We start from the raw sequence: 18,789 nt of genomic DNA on the forward strand, positions 1-18,789 counted from the left end.
ATAAAATACCATGACTAGCAATCTGCAATACTGACAGAAGTATCCAAAAATTGGATACTTCCAAAACTTTTTTCTTAAAAAGTCACCTTTACCAGCAAAATAACCCCATTTTCATCCTCCCACTTTCTCAGACCATGGCACTTTGACCAGTCATTCAATCAACTAAACCCAAGATAAAATAAGCTTGTCTTTGAGACCCAAAGGGGTCTCAAACCTGTGGCTTTTTCACTGAAGCATTTTTTTACAGACCTCTACAATTTTTGTGGCAAGGGTTTTTAATGCCACATCTGCATTTATAGGGGAAATGAAACCTTAAATGATCCCATGCTTAAAAGAAAATGCTCAATTTTGGTTTCTCACTGGAACTTTCAAATGCAGGAACTTTTTATGGGGGGAAGAAACCAAGAACAATAGCTCTGTAAAAACAGGATTCCATTCTAACAATGAATTATGAATTTATCCTCTAAGCTGAATTCTTTGCTTTTTTTGAAGGGGTTAAGGAGAGGGACCATAGAAGGTGGAAAGACTTTTTGGACCTTGGGTGCAGTTCTTCATGGCAGTACAGGGAAAGACCAAGAAGTATTGCACTGCAAGCTAACAGCAACCTCTGCCACAGATGAAAACCAAGTTGGTCTCAGTAAAATACTGGGAATGAGTGTGATCCTATTCTGTGGGACTGAAACCAAGTCTCTTGCTTCACCACTTAGAAATGGACAAAATTAGTAGGAGAAAAAACCCCAAGGAATGCCTTGATTTAAGGTGAGTGTCAGGGGGCTCTTAAAGCACTAAAGCTTCATTTCAGTCACCAGGATCCTCACCTAGGAAGAATCCTGAAATGCCATCCTCCCTGCCAGTCTCTCCTGTCCACACTGGATACAGGGATTTCTTTTGGTTTGGGTTTCTTAACAGCACATCAAGCTTGGCTCAGACCCTGGGAATAACAAGGGTTTGGTTTTACTGTTTGTGGTTGTGGGATGGTTTTTTTTTCAAGGGTGGAGGGTCTAGGATTGTTTTTTTTAACTACTGCTAAATTAATGACTTTCAAGTTTTTGCCTCTAGCATTTATGTTGCGTTTCCTGGCTTTAAGGATCTTGAAAGCAAGGTATGTAACCACAAAAATCTGTATAACCTAATTCCACCGGAGTCTTGCTCTTACTTGTTTTTCTCATCACTGATTTATCTCATTGATTTAAGCCTCTGGTTCAAATGAAACCTTTTCTGAGATAAAGATGAATTTCCAAGGAACTGGATTTTCTGCACAGTTACTATATTCAAAGTGGTAACACCAGGTAGCAGCAAGGGGAAGGAAAGTGGTTGTGTCAGACAGACATGTTGTTCTTCAAAAGGACAGCTCTAAATAATTCCCATTAAACATTCCTAGGAACTTCAGCCCCAGCATTAGAAAGAGCTCAACGCTTTCCTAATTAAAAAAAGTCGTATTATTCATGTGGCAGCAAAGGAAACATTAGGCTGATGAGAGTGCAGGTGAAATGTCTGGTTCTTCACTTTCTCCTATCAAGCATGTAGGGTAATCAGAGAAGGACAAAAGTCACTGTCCTGTGACATTTCTTTGCTTTTCAGTTGCCTCAGTACTGAAACGTGTTTGCAACTGTGCCACAAGGGCAATAAATCCCTGTGTTCTCAGAACATAGATAAATGCACTTCTCCAGATTTAAACAGGCACGAGTGGCAACTGCAGTGATTTTTACTTCCATTTACCCAAATTGCAAGTGGGCTTTTTCCATAAAGAAGTATGATGGTAACTTACAAGTGTGTAATTTCTCTCCTCTGCTGACACTGAAACATCACATTCCCAGACAACTATTATTACAAATTATTCTACCAAATTCACCATAAATTATACAGATGGCTGCTACAAATATGAAACAAACACCTTCCCCTCCCACCCTCCAAAGCCTGCTGAGAGGAGGCAGAGGATGTTACTTAGGGAGAGATCTCCAGGTAAGGTAAGATGCCTGTTCCCCAAAGCAAGTACTTAGAAGTCTCCTGAGTTGGGTCTCCCCAAAACTCTAACCACAAAGCCAGGGGTGGTCCAACTCCATGCAGATGCCTGCAGCAGTGGGAGTGGAGCCCAGCTCCCAGCTGTTCTCCCACCACCACACCCCAGAGAAACCTCTGCCTCCTGTGCTGCAGCCTCTGCCTCTCCTGCACACCCTTTCTACCCTGCCAAGGTTTTTCATTCCCTTCCAAACAGTGCCAGCACTTCACAAGAGCTCAAGGTGCCCTGCATGGTCTAACTGCAGGCTGAAAACATTTTCAAGGGGTGAAATTTGAATGCCTGGGACCAAAAGGTGACCTGAACACCAGTCTCACTCAGCCATGGGCACTGTGTCATTAATAAGTCCCAATGAGTGGTGAGGAACAGCAAGCAACGTCTCTTGCCAAAATCTCCAGCCTCCTCCTACCTGGGAGGTGCATTCAGCACCCCTCAGCAGAGCACGGGGAGGAACTGGTTCTCAGTGATGATCAGACTTTTTTCTTGCCCCAAACTCCAGCCAGGCCTCAATGAAGATGCCCTCAAGTTAGTACAGAACTTTCAGCAGACCCCAGGCTCCACATCCCACTTGGCAATGCCATGGGAAGACAGGAAGCCCCAGGACCATGCAACAGCTCAGCTGCAGTGCCAGAATCAAAGGAAAGGTAAACCCTTAATTTCTGCTAAGGTGTTGACATTGTTTAGATCCCACTTAGTTGTACAGCAAGTTACATACGTTGGAATATGTGTAATCAAAGAAAGCCCTGCAAAGATAATATACTTTAAAAGCAGGGTATCATTAAAAGTCCCATCCCAAGAGGAGCTGTATGATGTTTCTTCAAACATCCCAGAGAAAGTGTAAATAACAAGCATTTAGAAAGCAACAGAAAGGGCACGGAGGGAAAAACTGATTCAGGTCCCCATGTTGTCATGGTGACTTCACAGCCATTATGTACTTCAGACACATTTAGTAGCAAGCTATGTTTTTACCCCTCCCCGATTAAAAAATTGCAAGGAAGGAAAAATAAAAACCCTGCCAACTTGTCACAACAGAAATGGCAATCCAGTCCTTTGATCTGGCAGCACCCCTGAAATATTTTCATCAGTACTATCACTGCACTGTGATTCACCTACTCAGACAACATGGAAACAATCATAAGCAGAAAATTAAAAATCTGTCCAATCCATTTATCAAACAAGATGAGGACACTGCATCATTTCTGATGACACTTGTATTACGCAGGTGATACAGAATATTAAAAAATTATTACTTACATCATTCCATTCTCCTCCGTTTGCAGATACTGTTGCAATCAATGGGTTTTCTCTTACCAAGTACAGCCCTACCAGTCCTACAGGCTCCTCTCACCACACAGCAATCAAACAGCCTCAGCCTGCTCAAACGGAGTAAAATCCTCTTAACATTTGCACGCAAATTGTGCATAAATACCGATTTTTAGGACGCCCAGGCCGTGGAGATGATAAAATCAACCCAGCTCATTAGAGCAGGAAACCCAGCAAGGCTCCAGCAGAGCTGAGCTGCTCCCACCGAGCAGGCGCTGCCGAACGCCGCTGAACATCCCCACTGCTGCACTGAGAAATGGCAACTGCAGAACTCAGCCAAAAAGCAGCCATCTCTTCAGACACCATTTTCTAAATGATACCTGAGAAGACATTCAGGGCTCCACGAGAAAGCAAGGCTTGCAGCAGCTCCCAGCACGCAGGCTTCCCAGCACCGCCTGCCCCGCCATCTGCCCCTCTCCCCACCTCGGGGCTGCTGGAGGAAATCCCAGCCTCGGCCTCAGAGGGACAATTCTGACCCCCCCACCCCCAACTTCATCAATTAATGAAGCAAGACTTTTCCTTACGAAGCGAGGGAGGGACACCAGGTTGCCTGTCCTTTCCTCCCAAATAACAACTGCCCGTCCAAATTCAGCCTTTTTTTCTTCTCTTTTTTTCCTTCTTGTTTTTTTAATATTCATTCAAAGCTGTAGGAACACAATCAGCCCTTGACAATGGCAGCTTGCATGATGAAAGAGCAAAAGTAGTTTTGAGGCTGCAGAATGCCTTCCCTGGGTTACCATGGAAATAAATGTGGGAAGGGGAGGGGGCTCTGCTGATGGCAATGATGCTACTCAGCAGAGATGCTCTAAAGCCAGGCTGCACTCGACTGGACACCAGGAGAAGAGAATGTGTTTTTACTACTACCACTATAATTTTGCCTGCACTTCCTTTAATTTTCACCAAATTTCATATAGCTGAAAAGCATGAAACTTCTTCAAAATGCTGGGGAGACACTGGTTGAAACAAACGTGGGGTAAGAGCCATCCAAAGAGGAGCTGGAGAACTGGAACTTCATTTACATACTGGAATTTGCACAAATGGGAATTAATGCTCAAGTGCAATTAAAAATTGGTTGACAAGGTTGAACCTGTTGCAGAGCTGAGGCTGTAGCAGCAAGGATGACCTGTTTCAGGAAGGCTCAATAAGGAACATCAGCTTATTAAAATGCAAGGTAGCATTTCTGTTACAGACAATTATCTGCATAGCATGGAACAGATCACCTCAATGACTTTGCTGTCCCTTGCAGAACTAAGCCCATCAGCAAAAGCAGGGGGGATGCTGTGACACACTGCTCCATGGCTGCTCCTCCAACACAACCCTAACTTTATGCCAGCACCACAATCCCTCTCCTTGGGGCTTGTCAGAGCTCCCATCAAAAGTCAACCACGATAGCTCATGGTAGGATGAAACCCAGTGCCAAAATCCTGATGAGGATGGGGCATACAGCTTCAAAAAGTGAGTAAATTTTAAACAGATTTAATTTGTATCAAGAGCTGCTAGGTATGAGGAACAGCATGGCCAGCAGGTCCAGGGAAGGGATTCTGCCCCTGTGCTCAGCCCTGGGGAGGCCACAGCTTGAGTCCTGTGTCCAGTTCTGGGCCCCTCAGCTCAGGAAGGAGATTGAGGTGCTGGAGCAGGTCCAGAGAAGAGCAAGGAGGCTGGGAAGGGATCCAGCACAAGTCCTGTGAGGAAGGGCTGAGGGAGCTGGGGGTGTTGAGGCTGGAGAAGAGGAGGCTCAGGGGAGACCTCATCACTCTCTCCAACTCCCTGAAAGGAGGTTGGAGCCAGGGGGGGTCAGGCAGATATCAGTAGGATAAGAGGGCACAGACTAAAGAATTTTTTCCTAATATCCAACCCAAACCTCCCCTGGCAGAGCTTCAGCTCTGCCAGGGGAGGTTTGGGTTGGATATTAGGAAAGGATTCTTTGCAGAGAGGGTGATCAGACATTGGAATGGGCTGCCCAGGGAAGGGGTGGATTCTCCATCCCTGGAGATATTTCAAAAGAGCCTGGATGTGGCACTCAGTGCCATGGGCTGGGAACCACGGGGGGAGTGGAGCAAGGGTTGGACTTGATGAGCTCTGAGGTCCCATTCTAGGATTCTAGGATTCTATGCTTTCCTATGCCTCCACCAGCACCTCTGAAACCACTAAGAGCAAAGTTTCCTCCAAAGCAAAATCCCAGTTCCCAGGCAAACTCAAGGAAGAGCAGAACCAACTCTGCCACCACAAACACAGCAAAACACCAAAAAAACCCCCAACTGCTACTAACAAGCAATGGGGAAGGGCTAAAAAGGCTTAAAAATCCTGACAGCCAGAAACCAGAGCAGCCCAGCCAAAAGCCAAGGAGCACTCTGCACCCTCCCCTGCTCTACTCCTACACATCTCACATGTTTCTGGCCACATCCCCTGCAGGGATGGCCTGCATCCCCTGCAGCTTCCCCCTGTGCCCCTCTCCCACCCCAGCAGACATGGACCAGGGCAGGATGGGGCTGGGCAGGAGCATTTCATGTGTCCATTGCCCAGCTGGCAGCTGCCAACTTGATGGCTTTGACCACTCCTCTCCTTCCTCTCCAGGGACATGTCTATTTAGCTAATGAATTCTGGAAAAACTGGAAAAAAAAAATATAAAAAAAAAATATATATATATTCTGTAACTCTTTACCCCCTTTGTCAACCTGCTCTGAAACGAGCCTGCAGTCTTTGAGAGCAACAAGAGGCAGACAGCACAACTGCATCAACCTCACTTCCTGAGGAAAGCAGATTAAAAAGTCACACTGTCAGCTCCAGAAAAGGCTCAGCAAGATCAGGGAATTCACATGGGAGCAGCTCAGATGTGCTGTTCTCTTCTCTAAAAGGCAGCCTGCCAGGGGGAGACAAAGGAACAACTGAGGCACTCACTGTAGGCCAAGATCTTGCAGGAACAGAATTGTATCAATTATCAAAATTCAAAGAATGTATTTTTTTAATATGTATAGAAAACCACACACATCCAGGTACACCTGGGAAGAAGAGCCAGGAGGTTTATTTCAAAGACTGCCTGAACCACAAAACCAGCATTACTGTTTTTGACTTCCTCACAGCTAAATAGCAACAGAGTCCAACCAGCAGACATTCCTGTGATTAAGTGGCCAATACCTCTCTGCTTCAGGAAAGTAACACACCTATCATACCATGTCTCCTAGGAACAAGGCAAGATACCAGATGTGGGAGGGAAAAAAACCAGACTTCAGTCTTTTATTAAGAATAAATGGAACAAAAATGACAAGTGACTGGCTATTTATTACTATGTGATCCTCCTTCCTGAAGCTTTTTGTTTGAATTATTCACACACAAAGAAATGCAGAATCATTCTCTTGGTTGCTGGATAACCTCTTCCTACAGAATGAAAATAAAGGTATAATTAAAAAAAAAAAAGGCCACTGTTAAAGATTAACACTTCAAATCATGTACACAGCAAAGCATGGAACAAGTAGATACCTGTTATTTGTTTAACCTTTATTTAATACTGACAACTACATTCACCTGTGAATGAAACAAAGGGGAACAGTCAGCTCCCCAAATTGCAACACTATAGAGCTGATGGAGACACTGGGGTTGTTTTGTACTAATGGTGTCAGTAGTTGCATGAAGCAAAACTCACCAAAAACCCCAGAAGATGCAATGAATCCCTCCAGCCATATGGTGATAACTAGCAAAAGAGCTGCTTTGTTCTGTTTCAATGGAATAATAACCAAGAAAAAATGTAGGATTATTAATTAGTCTGAAAGCTACACAAGCACACCATGTGAATACATTACAGCTTCTCAAGTAAAACAACCAGAGGCTGTACCAGAGCTCAGGAAAATGGAGATTCACAGATGTATCTGTTACAGATGGGGATGCTCCATGGCCTGCAGTATGGCATTTTCCCACCTTCCCCTGTGGGCAGAGAAACAACTCAGGATGCTCCTGTGAGCCACACAGGTTTTCTACATATTGAAAATGTGTCAAGTCACTAGAAAAGAAGCTGAAGTAATATTTTTTCAAATGGATTTTTCACAACCCTCTGTAGGTTTGACATCTAAAAACCCATCTCTGCTAATGACCAGCATTTTCTTCTCACACAATGGCAGAAAACCTCCTCATCTGCCCTAATAACACTTACAGGTGCTGTCCTAAAAACTAATGCTGGTTTAAAATGACAATAAAAAATAATTTATCAAACACTGGTATTATTTTATTCCGAATCTGCAGTTACTACAGGGACACTGCAACCTTACAGCATGATTGCTCCAATCCACCTTGCAGTTTCCTGAGTTGCATTAAGACAGCAATGGGGTTTTATTACTGTTCAGTTGTAAGGCAAATTTTTGAGAACTGAATAAATTTTGGGAACCAGCTTTGCTGTCAGTCACCTCTGCTGCCAAAATATGTTCTTTTCAGAAGTCAGCATCTTTGCTTTTTTAGGCTTAACCAAACTAATCTGTGCTCTGGTCATCCAGTTTTCTGCAACTTACTTTAGACCCTTCCCCTTCAGATTCTACAGGGAAAAGAAAGAAATCTGAATCACTTGTTGGGTGTAACTTGTGTCAAAAGGTTAAACACCAAAAAAAAAACTTCAGCTACTTCAGTTTGCTCATTTTTCTTCTAAAATGAAAACAATCACCCAGCAATAAAACTAAATGAATGGGTCTTTATGTAAAAGATCTTTATACATCCATTTCTACCACCTGTTCAGCAAATGTATTAAATTTCATTTTCCTGGTAAGAGATGACTGTTGTTCCTGTTATCATCTCAGACAGGGCTGATAATTACCTCCAGCAGCAAAGCCTCATGACAGACAGATGTCACCAGAGCCAGGAGCCACATCACAGGAAAACAAAACCAGACAGTGAGAAGCAGGGGAAGGAGGGAGCACGTTCAGTCCTGGCAGTGCAATTAAGTGAAATCTATCAGAAACAAATATAAAAGGTGTGAAGTGGCTTTTCCATTTTCATTTTTCATGGTCAGCACATGCTTTTTTCATACAAGTAAGAACTTCCTTGTCTGAAGCCACTGATGTGAGTTTGGTAGTTTCTTCCAAAAACAGTTAGAAAAGAGGAAGAAGACTGGAAAGCAGAAACAATAAAATATGACATGCATATTTATTCACAGTTGACTTTGCAATTTACAGTTTGGTTTTTTATCACGACAAAAACCCATGGACTCATTTCCTCCAGTTTCCTGCAAAATTCATTATTAAAACACAGTTTTAAATAGACCATGACTTCACACAAAAAACAAAGACAGCCTTTGTAGAAGGGGAACCACAGTTGTATACTCTGAATGGTGTATAACACTGAACAGCTTTAGAAAAGCATGAGCCAGGCCAGTTATTTTTAAAGATACATATAATTCTTAAGCTTGTTTATATATGATCTATATATATTATGTATGCATACATACCCTGGCAGTCATTCACCACAGGAACTACAAACTCACAAAGACCTAGTTTTTACTGCTGTTACAGTGATTTTTTCATTATTCATTTTGCATCACCTCTTTAAGAGCTACAGGAATGAAAACTTAAAAATAACACATCAATGAACAATTTTCATCCAAAACCTCCCCTCCACTGCCACAGCTGACAGAGAGCAGCAGGTAGTGCTCAGGTCTGTGAAGTTTTGGAGTCATCCTGGTACTACAGAAAAGTCCAGCAGTAAGGACAGGCTGAAAAATACTCACATTTACTTATTTTTCCAAGGAAGATGAAGGGCATTTAATCCATGCATCCTTCCCAAAACTTCTAGAGCACCCTGCAAGCTGAGATCCCCCCTCACTGGAGGCTGGGTGCTTCCTCATCCTCCTATCAGCTCCTAATCCTGGTCCTGCAGGATCTCATGGGCATATCCTCCTCCCCACAGAAAACAACCAAAAAGAACCAACCCAGCACCAGCCAACAGGAGGTGGTTTCCTCAGGCCTCCCCCCTGATGCTCTGGGGGGTGGTTCTGGTTCTGGTTCCCCGCCCACAGCAGTCCAGCTACACCCAGCTGAAAGGGTGAAAGCTTGTTTTTAAATATAATTTCTATCAGTGCAGTTTTCACAAGCTTTCAGCTTTTTCACAAGCTTTTCAGCTTTCAGCTGTGTGGCTGAAAGGGTGCAGCAGGGTGAGGGAGGGCAAGGGAGGAGAGGAAGGGGCAGTGAAGAGAACAAGCAACAGCTGAATAGCTGTAATTAGCTGAATTTGGTTATCTGTATGAGGTGGGGAGCCTGGCAACTGCACTTCTGTGGATTTCACAGGTTTTTTGAAGATCTGGGACACGGAACACCAGCCCTTGCTCTTGGTAACCACCCTCTGATAGCAGCTTATTTGACAAGAGTCTGATTTTAATTTTGTTATTACTACAAAAGTACCTAACAACCCCAAAGGAAAGCAGAGACCAGCAAGACAGGCACTCTGCAAATACTTAATAAAACCAGTCTTTGTTCACAGTCCAAAATGCTTCAAAATGAAAGAAAAGAAAGAAAAAGTAAGTGTTGCCAAGGCTTCCCAGAGGGGCTGGACTCCTGTCCTACCCACCTCCTGTGACAAGGATGTTCCCCCCCCGGCACCTGCTGCTGAGCTGGTACCAGCAGTTCAGAGAAAAGGGTAAATTCCCCTTTGCCTTCCCACTTCCAGAGGTAAATTAATGAAGTTCCTGATGCACACGACTGGCACACAGGAGACTGGTGCTGCAGAGTGCAAGCTTGGCCCAACACAAACAGAATATGCAGTTCTGCAGGGAAAGGAAACCAAAAAGCATCACACGAGAGTACAGATACTGCTCCAAGATGTTTGTACCATACCAGCATTTCATGCAAGATGTAGGCAAAAGAACCCAGTATCTTACCACACAGATTCATTTGCACTGAGAAGTCAGTATATTTGGAAAGAACTGTAAGATTTAAATCAGTGCTTCCAAGCAAAACTTCACAGACTTTGACAGAATGTGCTGCTTCTTCATGCTGTGCTGACACAGGGCCACCCCACAGCTGCCATCACAAGGTTTAACCTTTGTCTTGTCCTTCACAAGTAGATTTACTGACACAACTATGTTAAAAATTGCTTCTAAAAGTACCTGTTGAAGAAATGGGAAGGAGCAAGGGGACTCATATAGATTTATATAATACAGAGAACTGTGTTTTTGTAAAGATCTACATGTGAATAAGGGATGCTCTTAACAGGGACTGATGCTCCTCCACATGCCAAAGTACAGCAGTCTTAACCTAAGAAACTGAAAGGTTTACTAGAATTAATTCAACTGATTTAATGGTTATTTTTCACAAGGAAAGGTGAAAAAAACCCACAATAGGAGAGTCTTCTCTGCTGGTTTTGGGCTCTCACAAGCATCTCCCACTGGCACAGGCAGAACACTACACTGCCTTCCTCTAAATACCCAGTTTTACCCTGAGGTCTTCTGCTTTCTCTTACTCCATTTTCAAATTTATTCAGAAACAACAAAAATGGTGTTAAGACAAATTACTCTGGATATATGCACAGCAACAAAGCGACTGTAATTGTGTCAGCAACTTTAGTGTGGACTATTACTTTACTTCTAACTTACTAAAAAAGGGTTTGCATTCAAAGCTCTATTCTTCTGCAGCTTTTGCAATTTCCTGTACATGTGTGTGTTTTCATGTAAAACAAAGCAAAGGTGTTTTTTTTCTGGTTTGTTTTTTCCCCCTCCCCCCCCCCCCACTCCATTTTATCCTTTGCTGTACAGAGAAAGGTTACAATTCCCTCAATTGCTCCTTTCTCTTCCAATCTTTAGAGGTACAAAAGACCCAGTTTCCTTGCCAGGAACCAGCATCACTCCACTTGCCTGGCATGGCAAACCCATGCATCTTGCTACACCAAGGGAAAATTTAAAATTTCACTGCTAGAAATTATATTAAAAACCAAGAAATCTGGGCATTCCTAATAATTTCTGCATTGCACTGATCAGAAAATCAGTGGCTGTACAAAGATCTGTAAAATCACAATCAATTCAAGCCTTTAGTCTATTGAGCCATCATCTCGTATTCTGGAATGTGTTCAATGATAATTAATCAGGCTTAATGATAATCTTATTACACAAAGACTTAAAAAAATAATCCCAAAGCACTTTATGAAGAAATATTTCTATTGACATGAAATAATATATCAATGGCAGAAATTCAGTCACCTCCCAGCTGAGATTCAGCAGGTTTGTATTATGGGAACCAGACAAAGAAATACAAATGAATGAACTGAATTCTTTGAATTTTGCCAGCATTCTCCCAAGGCACTAAGCATGGAGCTGCTCCATGACCAGAGCCAGACCTGAGATGCTCTGGACCAAGAACAAGCTCAGGATTTGCAGAAGGATTTACTTTTTCTTCTCTTATTTTTCACTCAGCCATGAAACTACATCCTGTCTTGATGAATAAAGTTACCAGGTTCTCATGTGTTGCACTAACTTGCCTGTTTTATGGCACCCAGGGCTTCTATTTTGAACATTCTTTTTTTAAGCACAATCTCTTAGATGGGTTTAAAGGTCTGGCACAAGCCAGCCAAAAGAGTCCTTTGTTCTAGCTTGCTGCCAAGAGGTTTGGATTTGGGCTGGTTATCATTTGTTTTGTCCATACTAATGACATGCTTTAGACAAACATTTGGCAAGGTTTTCTTGGCTCTAGAAACCCATTTTCTCGAGGAAATCTCTTTCCATACTGCTACACGAAGATGAAAAAATAAAAACCTCATATGGGAAAGGTAGAAATTTCTGTACTGGTTATAAAATAAAACAAGGAGCAACCTGGACCAGTTGGAAACAAGTAGGGCAGAAGTAAAGCAAGGAAAGGCAAAACACTTCATTCAATAAATACCCAAGTTTTCCCACACTGAGAAAATGTGTGGAGTCAAACAAATACCCATGGCCCTGGACTACTTCCAAGAGCACTGAACCAGAGCTTCACTGAACCCTCTTCATGACTCTTGTCCTGCTCCACTCCTCCCCAACCTGTCAAACGTGATTTTCCACACAAGTCAGCTCAAGTTCGTATTAAGCTAAATATTTGGTTCCCTCAGAAGTTTACAGTTCTGTTCAGGTCCTCTTTAATCAAAAAGAAAATTAAGTTTTCTAACTTATCTAGGGGCACTATCTTTCCTGCCCTTCAGTGTCACCTTGAGAATATTCTGTATCTTTTTTTTTTAAATGTGAAACAAGTTGCTTTACCAAAGACAAAGGATCTTCTTGCAGCAAGACCCAGAGAAGGGACAGAGCCCCAGGATTGCCCTTACTGGTCCCACAAACACATCATGATGAGGCTCCTCCTGAGCCCTGCAACAGTAACTGCAGCTCAGGCAGCAATAATCTGCTGTCATTTATTAAGCTGGGTTTCAACAGATGTTTAATAAGGCTGAGGTTTAGCATCACTAAATCCATCACGCTTGCTTTGCTTTGGTTCTAATTAGCAATGCATAAACCCCCAGTACCTCACTTCAGATCTTTGAGCACCCAGTGAACACCCAGGTTAAAATTTCTGCTTTGTCTGAGAATTGCTGCATCATGCTTTTGGTGTAAGTTTTTCCTGGGGTTTTGAGACAAAACTGAAGAGTAACAAAAGAGTTGACTATAAGCATTACAAGAAAAGAGAAGGAAAAAAAAAGGAGTGAAAGTGTAAACAAAGGATCTGGATAACAGATGGAAAGGGGAGAGGGAGGGCAGCAGGGAACATGACAGATGCATATCATGGCCTGGGAACTATTTCATCCCAGCTTAGCTTTTGTACCATAGGATGAGGAATTTGTCTCCTTCAATAAACTGCACAGGTATTAGGGTGAAGGAACAACAGGGGAAGAGAGAAGGACATGTTTAGAGTGTGTGTACAGGATAAAAGCCAAAAGGAACCTTAGATGTAAATTACAAAGGGTACCGGTTACTTAATTTTGCAAACCCTCCAAGCACAAAGCTCCTGACACTAAAACAGACATTTAAGAGCTTTCCAAGCTGTGTTTAGGGCTGTCCAACTCTCATCTAAATGGAGGTACCCTGACAATCAGGTTTTGTAAAGCTCTGTGATCTGGGTGAGGTGCTACAAGTGACTCCTTAACTAATGCCAAATTGATCCCAGACTGACCCTGACCCTTCTCTGAATTAGACAACATCTGAACTTCCACCTCAGCTAACAACAAAGTATAGCACCTGAAAAATGTAGAATTGTAGACCTGTGAAAGCCAGCTTAGAGGAACTTCTAGGCTGACAGACAACACTGCTCCCCATGCTTGCCTGCCCTTAGCTGCAGCAGCTCTTAATCCATCCCTGGACTGGGATGGATTGGGATCTGCAGCAGCCCTGCTGATGACATCCATCCTGCCCCTCACAGCCTTTCCCTCTCCTGGGTTTCCTACAATCACCTGCAAAACCTTTCACAAGGCCAGGTCAATATCCTTACATGTATTCTCTTTATTAAAAAAAAAAAAAAAAAAAAAAAAAAAAGCACTAGAAACCTACAGGGGGACCACACAGTATAATTCTGCAGCTCCTTACAATTAACAGTCACACACAGACCAGCAACCCAATCTTCCAACTGTGCAGACTGAACTCAACTCCTGAGCAAGCATCCCACTAATGAAAGTCCCCAATTTTCACCAGATTAACCTTAGGACAGGTTTCAAGCAGGGTGGACATGGCAGCACAGCATATACACTACAATGTCACTAACTGCTCATGGATTTTATCAGGGGAACTCAGTTGTTACATGAAGAACGTGCATAAATCTGAGCTACACACATGCATCTCTAATCAGAATGGTTGCAAGATTTATTTTAAACATCTGCTAAGCAGATGATTCCCAAGTTTTCAGCAAGAAATACCACTCCCTGTCACCGTTCTGGTTCTGCAAAATTTTTGCCCTTTACTTGTTGTCCAGAGAGAGTATCAGGTTATATTAAAATAGACAAGGTAGACTAGCTTTAGCAGGGGTATGTGTGATGAATTTTAATTAAAAAATTAGTCAAACAAAATGACTGGCACTGAAGTTGAGATTCTAAAATTTCCCTGTAAAACCCTAAGCTCACACTTGATACAGCTCACCAGAAAAGGTCATTTCAAAGAGCTCAGCACTGGGAGGGCATCCCACAGTTTGCAGTCTCCCAGCTCCAGCAGCTGGGGAACACCTCAAGTCCTCCTGTCTGCCAGGTCCACAGAGACCTCCATGGGTGCCACCACCACTCCTCTCACACACCTCAGGTGCTCCCTGTTTAAGTGAACTCCAGAGGAATGGCATCAGGCATTTCTTCCCTGTTCTCACCAGCAGGGAAGGGCTGGGGACCAGTGTGATGCTCAGAGACAACCTTGCCTGCAGTGATCACGAAGCACTTGAATTTAAGATCCTCAGGGCATCCAGGAAGATGTATCCCAAGCTGACCATGCTGGAGCTCAGGCATGCAGACTGGGATCACCTCAGGGATCTGCTGGCCAGAGAACAGTGGGACAAAGCCCTAGAGGGAAGGGGGCCCAGGACAGCTGCTCAGTATTCAAGGATCTCCTTGTGTCCAGAAGCAAAGTGTAATGACAAAGAGGAACAGGAAAGAATGGCAGGAGACTTGGCTGGCTGAACAAGGAGCTCCTGGCCACACTACTGCACAAAAAGAAACGTTACAAGGAGTGGAAGAAAGGAGAGCTAGAATGGGGAGCAGTTAAGGAAGCTGTCCAAGCAGCAAGGGACCAGGTTAGAAAAGCCAAAGCTCAGTTAAAACTAAATCTAGCCAGGGAGATCAAGGGGAATAGCACAAAAATTGATACAGGTAAATTAACATCAAAAGGAAGACCAGGGAAGGTGTAGGGCCCCTCAGAAAGGAAACAGAACTAATGACAAATGATACAGAGAAGGCTTCTTTACCTCAGTCTTCACTGGCAAGGGCTCCAGCCACACTCCTGAAGTCACAGAAGACAATGGCAAGGGTTGGGAGGAAGAACTGTTCTTGTAAGTGAAGATCAGGTTGGTGACCATCTGAAGAACCTGAAAGTGTCCAAGTCCCTGGGACCTGATGGGATACACCCACGGGTACAGAGGGAACAGGCAGATGTGGCTGCTAAAAGACAGGGCAGTCTGGTGAATTCCCCACTGACTGGAAAAGGGGAACATAACCCCCAGTTTCAAAAAGGGGAAGAAGGATGAAGCAGGGAACCCCGGGCCAGTAAGTCTCACCTCTGTGCCCAGGAAGATCATGGAGCAGATCCTCCTGGAGGCACTGCTGGAGCAGAAGGATAATGAAGAGGTGCTGGGGGAGGAGGAGGAGTTCACCATGAACAGCCCAGAAAGCCAACCAGATCCTGGGCTGCATCCAGAGAAGTGTGGGCAGCAGGTCAGGGAGGGGATTCTCCCCCTCTGCTCTCAGGAGACCCCACCTGGAGTCCTGAGTCCAGTTCTGGAGCCCCTGGTACAGGAGGGACTGGAGGTGCTGGAGGGTGTCCAGAGAAGGGCCAGGAGGATGCTCAGAGGGCTGGAGCAGCTCTGCTGGGAAGACACTGAGAGAGTTGGGGTTGTGCAGTCTGGAGAGGAGAAGGCTCCAAGGAGACCTCATTGGAGCCTTCCAGGATCTGAAGGGGCTACAAGAAAGCTGGGAAGGGAATTTTTAGGATGTCAGGAAGTGATAGGACATGGAGGGATGGATTCAGACTAGAGGAGGGGAGACTGAGATTGGATGTTAGGAAGAAGTTCTTCCCCATGAGGATGGTGAGACCCTGGCACAGGTTGCCCAGAGAGGTGCTGGAAGCCCCATCCATCCCTGGAAGTTTTTAAGGCCAGGCTGGATGGGGCTCTGAGCAACCTGAGCTGGGGAGAGGTGTCCCTGCCCATGGCAGGGGGGTGGAACTGGGTGAGCTGAAAGGTCCCTTCCAACCCTGAAAATTCTGATTCCATGATTTGGTATTCTCCCACCAGGCAAGAAAACCCCAAAACAAAACAAGGCAAAAAAAAACCCCAAAACATCATCCATCAGGTAATGCCAAATTTTAACTCCAGTCAATACAGCAGAGTTCCCAAATTCTAAAACCACACCCAATGGGCCAGATTGAAAAGGCCCCTGTTAAATGTCTGTGCACACTGTGGCTCCTTTAATCATCAGAAATGGGATCAAGAGAAGAGAAGGAAGAACATCAAGAGTCTCAGAGAAAGTCACCTGAACCACTCACACCTGGTCACAGACACAGAGAACAAAAGTCTCTCAGGACCCAGCACCTCAAAGCAGATGCTCTGGTGAGTGACACAAATCCACTGCTTCATAAATACAAAAAAGGAAACACAAATAAGTTACCTTGGAAACAAGTAAGGTACAGCCACAGATCTATGTCTTCTTTTGGCAGACAAAACGTAGTTCATGTGCTTGCTACTGAAGCTGCATTATTTCTAAGACAGTGTCAATAAAACGTTAATCTTCAAGTTTAAAAGCACCAGTGAGACATTACTTTTAACATTGTGGTGTGAATGACTCCATTGCTTAGGTGTGGTACCATAGTAATATGATCAGCAAAGGGTAAAGAAGGAGAAAGGAGGAGAGCAAAAGCACAAAAGAAGAATAAAATAAGAGAAGGATAAAATAAGAGAAGGATAAAATAAGAGAAGGATAAAATAAGAGAAGGATAAAATAAGAGAAGGATAAAATAAGAGAAGGATAAAATAAGAGAAGGATAAAATAAGAGAAGGATAAAATAAGAGAAGGATAAAATAAGAGAAGGATAAAATAAGAGAAGGATAAAATAAGAGAAGGATAAAATAAGTTGTTTTGTTGGGGAGGAATTAATTCCTCTAAAACTGCATCTTACAAACCAGCCAACAAAACTTTCTGCACATGGGTAAGGCTCCTAAACACCACACAGTTTGTACTGGAATAGTTGACAGCAACCCATCTCATCCTTCCCTTTCTGTAATTAGGAATTTCTTCTCAGGATGAGGAGCAGTGACAAACTGCTCCATCTCTACAAAAGTCCTGTGAGATGAGCACAGCCTGACCACCACACCAGACAGATTCACACCTTTGGGGTGTGCTGCCAAGGCACTGAGCTCCACTCCTCTCAGCCCTGGGGAGCCTGCTGGTGTTCACCCCAAGCTTGGTATCTGATGGTGTCAGTCCAGGATTTTTACAATAAACATCACACAGAGCCCTCCACAGCATGTTGAGTTAAGAAATACTGCTATGGCAAGGTTTTCTTCTTCATTTGTCACAAAAATACCCACAGGAGATGGATGCTACCACCAGATTGTAATCCTCTGCCTCATCACAACATTGCTGTGCAGCCAGTTTAGCTCTGGTACAAACCAGAACAACCTCCCCTTGGTTTTACACCACAGCTTGGCTTGCACAGGTGCTGTGTGTTCAGAACATTATGGATTGACAGAGCTGGGTCTGAACCATTCATCTGTCAGGATTATGGTACAGCCTGCAAAGGCACCAGGACTCCACCACCCCAGGGGATCCACCATTTCCTCCACCACTCCCCTTCTAATGGAAAAATACACCTCCAAGTGCCTCTGCTCCCACCATCAACCCCTCATTTAACACAAGGTTCACTCCAAATAACTGTTCACCAGAAGGTGATAATCATAATTTTATCTTCTGCACAGTTTTCTTCAAAGCCTTTGTTAACACAGACTCATCTCAATGGTTTTTTTCCATAGGAAAAGCCCAAGTAGATCATACAAGTATTTCTGATACACACATCTAAAATACTACGAGCACCATATGAAAACATGTTTTGAAATAAAATGTTCTGATTTTAACTCTTTCTAAATCAAAGGAATCCACTATTTTTAATCAAAAACAACTCATCTATTCATCTTCAAGCACCAAGTGTCATCTGGTGGATTGACACAGAACTGCACTGAAAATAACCTTTCCTTACAGCAAATTTTACTAAGGAATTAAATTAAACAAACTAAGCAGAGAAGTATTTACCTATGACCTCAGAGATGCAAATGACAGAAGTACAAACCTCTGTCAGGTGCAGGTGTTTAGAGGATCAGTCATGAGACTATCATAACACATCTAAGGATTTGAGGAATTTATCTCACTGGAACTTGGGAAACTCAAGTTATTTATGACTTACTGTCCAAAAGCTATTAAAAAGCATTAAGATACTAAGAAGCTGTATGTTTCCAGCAAAAACATTGAAAAAAAAAAACTTAGTCAATTTTTTTTAATGTAATCTGAGATCCATAAGTAACTACCTGAAATCTGGAACTGGAGCTCTATAGGCAAACAGCCACCTTCAGTGACATGTCACTGGGAAATAAATAAATAAAAATCAGATGTCTTAGCCAAGGCCAGTAAGCATGCTTCAATGCTTTAAATAAAAGAGCAGATACTGAACTAGAAATCTAACTTCCTATTTCTTTCTGTGCCTTGTCAACACACTCCAGTCTGCTCTCTCTAAACCAGTATTAATACCTCTGAAGCAATAATTTAAAAAAATATTTAATTTCTTTTAT

The 18,789-nt window shown here is 43.3% G+C and overlaps 1 protein-coding gene across 5 annotated transcripts in view; it reads right to left on the reverse strand.

Moving 5' to 3' along the window:
* The window catches only part of FGD3 (FYVE, RhoGEF and PH domain containing 3), a 109,503-nt gene that overhangs the window by 73,403 nt on the left and 17,311 nt on the right, over positions 1 to 18,789 (reverse strand). The window contains exon 1 of one of the 5 annotated variants that reach the window (XM_071755349.1): positions 3,272 to 3,374. The exons of the other annotated variants lie outside the window; for them this stretch is intronic. The gene's annotated coding sequence lies outside the window, so the exon portion shown is untranslated. Of the gene's footprint in view, positions 1 to 3,271; positions 3,375 to 18,789 lie in introns of those variants that run through there. 5 annotated transcript variants of the gene reach the window in all.

The sequence above is a fragment of the Heliangelus exortis genome, chromosome 12 (assembly GCF_036169615.1).
Source record: "Heliangelus exortis chromosome 12, bHelExo1.hap1, whole genome shotgun sequence".
Lineage (NCBI taxonomy): Eukaryota > Metazoa > Chordata > Aves > Apodiformes > Trochilidae > Heliangelus > Heliangelus exortis.